Below are 7,152 nucleotides of genomic sequence, written 5' to 3'. Positions count from 1 at the left end.
GATCCAAGACTGATGGAAGTTGGTAAATAAAGACCTCAGCCCCTTTGCTCCTTGGGTAGAATAACTCTAAGTTTGTCTCCATATTATTTGCCAGGTTCCTCAGGGGATGAAGCTCCAGGCAGCCCCAGTGGTGACTGGCCAAAAACACACCCCCTATTGGCCACCTTCTCTTACTCTTCCCATCCCCCTGCCTGCCTAACATCCCAAACCTCCCAAACCAAACTGCCTGCTCTTGCATCCTACTATAAAGATCATTTCCCCATCTGAGCTCCTTTGTTCCCATATTATGTCCCACATTGTCCTCTGTATTGCTGGGTTTTGTGAATGTCTTGGCTATCCTAACTAAACTGTAAACTGTTTGAGAGCAGAAACCTTTGATTGCTGTATTCCTCAAAGCCTAACAATGTACCTTGCACATAGCAGGTGCTTGCAAAAGACTAGGTTTAATCAAATGGAGAATTTTTAGAAGAAAGACACTATAGAAATCCAACACCGAAATAAATAGTTCACAGCATTCTATGTGGCATTAAATAAATCAAATGACTTAAGGCAAGTTTTATGAATCATATATTGATTTCAAAACTTCATATGCTACTGATCCAAGTTCAAAATGAGACTTCAAGGTGAAGGAATAGGTTGAATATATTTTAGCATTTTCTATTTGAAAAACATCAGCACCCATTGAGGGAATCTGAGTGGACGAGATTTTAATTGTTTCAGTATCCCTTAACATAGTATTCAAAGACCACTAGGGTCTAGCTCTCACATCCTTTTCCAGCTTTATCTTTCATTCTGTTTCACTATTCCTGTGTATAAGATTGTGTGATCTTCATGCAAATAATCTGTAATTCAAATTTATCTTTGCTTATTAATAAAACTGGCTAATGCCGCTGTGGACTTCATAAGAAAATTATCATTGTTTTAATATGAGCAATGAGAGACATGAGATGAGAGGGTGAAAAGACTCCAAGGAGAAAAAAGACTTCTCCAGATAATCCCCTGACATTATTATATTGTCTGAGTCTCCATGAAGAAACTGATTCAAATGTCTAGAAGTTTGATAACATGATCTGAATTGGAATATGGTTTATATGCCCTTTAAAGTTATTTTCAAGGTCTAATCCTGTGGTCTGTACCTTGAAGACAGACATCTGCAAGACACAAAAAGGCAGGGATACTACCTTTATGTCAGGTATAATCAAGGCCAATAAGCATCACTCTTAAGAAATTATACAAGTAATACTCATTCATGGCAGAAACACTGGTCAATACAGAGAACCAAAAGGAGGATAAAAACACAATCCTGATCAAAGCACTCCTAAAATTTTAGTGTATACTTTTCAGACTTTTTTATAGAGTATATTTTTATAGATAGAAAAATAGGCTCATGGTATACATATGATCCTTTTTTGATACTGAGTCTCGTTCTATTGCCCAGGCTGCAGTACAGTGGTGCGATCTCAGCTCACTGCAATCACCATCTCCTGGGTTCAAGCGATTCTCTAGCCTCAGCCTCCCAAGCAGCTGGGATTACAGGTGTGTGCCATCATGCCCAGGTTATTTTTGTATTTTTAGTAGAGATGGGGTTTCACCATGTTGGCCAGGCTGGTCTCGAACTCCTGACCTCAGGTGATCCACCCAACCTTGGCCTCCCAAAGTGCTGGGATTACAGGTGTGAGCCACCACTCCTGACCTGATCCCTGCCTGTTTGCACAGCAATGAAACATGATGCTGCAGACACTACAAACAGGGTCACTTAACACCCACTCGCTCTTTAAACATGGTTTCCTGTACTCCAGAGGCTAGACAGGCAAACATTTCTAAGACTCTCTTGCAACTTGAGTTCTACACATTACATAGTTTCCACTAAGCCCTAATGGAAAATATCCTGAGCCAGATTTGGAAGGCAAATGAGCAGCACAAGGGGCTGGCATGGTCAAGGATGCCAGATCTAGTAGCTGAAGTAGAAGGTCTACTCTCAGGCCCTTAACATCATAATAGATGTGAAGAGGCAAGTATAGGCATCAGCCGTGCCACTCTGGGGTCAGGCACTGATCCTGACTCTATAGCATCATTTGTCTCCTTGCTCCTCTTGTACTGTCTGTTTTCTTCCATTAAGAACCCTGATGGATACATGTGAACACTTTCCTTGTCAAAAAATATGTGACTGTAATGTCATCCATTACTACTTGTGGAATCATAGAATCCTAGAGCTGAATGGGACCTGAGTCATCAGCCAGACTTACGAAAATTAAGCTCAAAGAAGTTAAATAACTCACCCGAGGCAAGACCACAAGTACGTCTCCCCATTCCCACTCTGTATAAGGAATTTATACCAACGGTATGTCCCAAAAAGGAGGTGGGACAAAATGGCAGCCTGGCTGTGCTCTAAGTTAGACTTCGGTATTTTTGTGTTAGCATAATGTAACATGCTCATCCATCGTCTGGCAGGCTTTAGCCCCAAGACGATCATCTCAATGTGATGCCCTTTAAACGTGTTTGCATCCTCTTGGCATCCACCTCATGCCACACCCCTACCTCCTCTCAGCAATGGCCTCATCCCCAGCCCTGCTCCCCTGGTTGCAGACTGGCTTGGATTCTGCATGGTACTCTCACTTGTCTTAGACTTCATCTCAGTCAGTTATGCTGTGGAGGTCTCCTCAGACTGGAAAGATTAATGTTCGGTTTGCCCAAAGACTTGCTCCCAAGGAGCTAGCAGTCTTTAGAGCCTTTAGGCAAAGGTACTTTCTTCACTCTTCTAGTATAACAGGAAAGGATCACTGCTAAAAGGCCACATTCTTCAGTGGAAAGAGTATGAGGTTTGGATCCAGACTGGATTTGAATCCCAATTCTGCCACTTACTAGCTATGTGGCCTTGGACAAGTTACTCAGTTTCCATGAGCTTCACTTCACTCACATGTAAAATGGAAAGAAAGATAATCACCTTACAAGGACAAGAAAACAATATTCCTACAATGTTTGACATACAAGTAACATTCAGTCAATAGTCATTTCTATTTGGTTGAAACACACGTTGGCTTGAAGAACAGCCAATGGCGTGTACTTTGACCCTTTCTCATTTATGGTTTTTCAGCTGAATTTGGATGGATGATCACTCCACGATAACCCAATACCCTTTCACAGAGGATACAGATCATTTTGCAAGTCCGTGTTTGTGTATGTTTGTACATACACGTAGATGTACATGTCTGTACATATATGTGTGTGCACACATACACACACACCACACACACGGTATATATATTTGAGCTCATACCCAGACATTAGCAGGTCAGTGGAGTTTGGTTCTGCATTAGCACTCTGAACTCTTACAACTGAAGTGAACACAGGGACAAATAAATCAGCAGCTTGAGTGTTTATTTGTTTGTTTGTTTTTTTTGAGACAGAGTCTCATTCCATTGCCCAGGCTGGAACGTAGCGGCTTAATCTTGGCTCACTGCAACCTCCGCCTTCCGGGTTCAAACAATTCTCATGCATCAGCCTCCTGAGTAGCTGGGACTATGTAGCTAGGACTACAGACGTGCACCACCACACCTGGCTAATTTTTGTGTTTTTAGTAGAGACAAGGTTTCGCCATGCTGGCCAGGCTGGTGTAGAACTTCTGGCCTCAAGTGACCTGCCCGCCTCAGCCTCCCAAAGTAATAGCTTGAGTCTTTAAACATATAACATCATGTAAGAATTAGGAATGGGAATTAGGTTCCCACAATCTTTTTGAAACAGTGTAAGTAAAAACTGTTTAAAGTAAACTCTAAGCCAGCACTCCTTAAAAACATGTAAATACAGGATTTATACAAGGTTTTGTTTTTTTTTTTAAAGGCATTAACCTTTTTCCCATAGCTTAACACTTTTCTCATGAGGTGAGAGCTACAGACGTGACAGTTTGTATTTTCTTTTATAAGAAAAGGTTTATTTTATGAATGATTTTTAATCCCATATGTGAGGATTACACAAAAATCCTGGCAGGCATATGCCATAAATGATTAATTGCCAATCAATTATAGCATTATGTATTGTTTCCAGAATCTTGTTCTTGACATCATTTCCTAGAGAAATACACACACACACGCACACTGTTTTAAGTGGAAATTTTTATGAGGTTTTCTCTGGAGCTTGCTCAATGGTCGAGATATATATACGGAAACGTCATGAACTACATTTAAGATAAAATATACACTTAATTTTTAAATCCTGAATAAAGGGATAGATGAATAAATGATGGATGAGCATTCATTCATTTATTTTGAGATGGAGTCTTGCTCTGTCACCTAGACTGGAGTGCAGTGGCAGGATCTCAGGTCACTGCAACTTCTGCCTCTCTGGTTCAAGCAATTCTCCTGCCTCAGCCTCTTGAATAGCTGGGACTACAGGTGCACACCACCAGGCCCGGCCAATTTTTGTATTTTTAGTAGAGATGGGGTTTCATCATGTTGGCCAGGCTGCTCTCAAACTCCTGACCTCATGTCATCTACCTGTCTCAGCCTCCCAAAGCGCTGGGATTACAGGTGTGAGCCACCGTGCCCAGCCTACATTTATTTTTGTATAATCTTTAGCAAGAATTTTAGAATCCATGTAAAAGTTAGAAAGTAAATACATATATATATTTGTAAAATGGTATATCTTATCACAAGTAAGATAATAAAAAACATTGTTTAATGCATCCTCTGTTGCTCACATTAGGGTTTTCTAGGGGAGAAACTAAGCTTTCTAGTGGTGGTAGCTTTGAAAATTTCTTCCCATTTCTCATCAGAACAGTAGCTAGACACAGAAGTTAACATTTGTGAGAAATTTCAGAAGTGTCATCCTTCTAAAATATTTCATTCTGTGCATGTACACACAATCATATGTTTACTCAATGTTGTCCAATTACCAAGAGGTCAAGTCGGGTAAGGACTGAAAAATGGTAATTGGAGGTTTGGCAATTACGAACTCTCTGATAAACCACAGTGAGAGTCTCAGGATCTCTCATGAGGTTATAGTCAAAGTGTCAGCCAGGGTTGGAGCCATTTCAAAGCTTGACAGTATTGTACTGTAATATCTCCTTCCAAGCTCACTCATATTTTTGTTGGCAGAAGTCTTCAGCTCCTCTGGGACTGTTGGCCACAAGCCACTGTTCTTAACTGCTTGAGTGTCCTCCTGACATGGCAGCTGGCTTTCCCCATAGCAGTGATAAGACATACACACACACACACACACACACACACACACGTTCGCAGGATATTGGAGATGGTGGAGAATGGATAAGAAGGGTGGGGGAAGAAGGAGGAGAAAGTTGTCACAAAGTGTTTTTTTACTTAGTCTCAAAATCATGCACTTTATTCTATTTTCTAGAAGCAAGGCACTAAATCTAGCCCACACCCAAGGGTAAGGGCATGAATTAAAGTCCACCTGTTGAAGGGAGGAGTAACAAAGAATCCATGGACATGATTTTAAGCTACCACAATCTGTTGGGAGTCCTAACTGCAAGTAACAGAAAATCCATCTTAAAATGGATTAAACAGCAATGGGAACTCATTGGTTCCCATAATGAAAAAGCCCTACAGGTAAGTAAACATGGTGAACACTTGTTCAGAGCTCTATTTTCTCTGTCCTCCTCTCTGTGTCAAATCATCCTTGACCAGGTTGCTAGCAAAAATGACTGCAACCACTCTAAGGCCTCCTCCATGCACACAGCACATTCCAGAATAGGCTAGCTTAGCTCTGACTCTGCACCCCAGCAGAGTTCTGAGATTCACTCTAATTGGATGGGCTTAGGTCACATGCTTACCGTCCCCAAGCTGGGGCCTCGAATGCCTTGACTGGATCCAGTGCTCTACCCTGAACCAAGACCGTGAACTCACATGCCTGAAACCACACAGAGAGGAATGGATGCTAGAGAGGCAATCACAAATACCTACTACACAACTCAGAGACATTTATGTCAGCTTCTTTTTTTTTTTTTTTTTTTTTGAGACGGAGTCTCGCTCTGTCGCCCAGGCTGGAGTGCAGTGGCCAGATCACAGCTCACTGCAAGCCCTGCCTCCCAGGTTTACGCCATTCTCCTGCCTCAGCCTCCCGAGTAGCTGGGACTACAGGCGCCCGCCACCTCGCCCGGCTCGTTTTTTTTTTTTTTAGTATTTTTTAGTAGAGACAGGGTTTCACTGTGTTAGCCAGGATGGTCTCGATCTCCTGACCTCGTGATCCGCCCATCTCGGCCTCCCAAAGTGCTGGGATTACAGGCCTGAGCCACCGCGCCTGGCCATCAGCTTTTAAAAATACAGGGTGAACAGAATTTTTGTCATTTCAAAGGAAAGAAAGCAATAAAGACAGAAATTGAAGAGCAAGGGAGTACAGTCACGTGCTGCATAACAATTTTCAATCAACAACAGATCACAAATATGAGGGTGGTCCTGTAACACTACAATACTGTCTTTTTGCTGTACCTTTTCTATATTTAGATACGTTTAGATACATAAATACTATTGTGTTGCCATTGCCTGTGGTGTTCAGTACAGTCACCTACTGTACAGGTTTGCAGCCCATGAGCAACAGGCTATATATCATAGGCTATATGGTATAGGTTTGTGTAAGTATACTGTACAATGTTTGCACAATGGTGAAATTGCCTCATGATGCATTTCTTAGAACCTGTTCCCATCATTAAGTGGCACATGACTGTATAACTAAAAAATGCCAAAGACATGGATCAAAAGCCTAGGCAGAGTGGACACTGTTGGTAGGGTGTGGGAGAACTATTTGCTCCTCCAAGATCAGGGACAGCAAGTACAAACATAGGAGAAAACGTGGAAGCTTTGAAGCAAAGTGGAGGAAGGTTGAGGAAATGTTGGTGAGTGGCTGTGAATGTGAATGAAGGAGAAGAAGGTGATGTTACCAGCTGAAAAAGAGGGAGAAAAGTGAAATAAAGGAATTAAGGGGTTAAGATAAGATGGATAGAATACCATAATAACATCATAATAGAAGACAATAGCACTGAATGAAAATAGTACCTACTGCAGAAAGAGAGTTACGAAATGAAGCAAGTATAAGAAAGTAGGAGTTTATGGCAAGTTAAAAAAAAGCAACCATGACAAATATCAAAATTAAGATACTCTAATCTACCTTCCAACATTTAAGCATATATAACTTATATTATTC

The sequence above is a fragment of the Piliocolobus tephrosceles genome, chromosome 10, assembly GCF_002776525.5.
Source record: "Piliocolobus tephrosceles isolate RC106 chromosome 10, ASM277652v3, whole genome shotgun sequence".
In the NCBI taxonomy this organism is placed as follows: Eukaryota; Metazoa; Chordata; class Mammalia; order Primates; family Cercopithecidae; genus Piliocolobus; species Piliocolobus tephrosceles.
The sequence above is the reverse complement of the archived record's forward strand: the minus strand, read 5'-3'. Positions refer to the sequence as shown.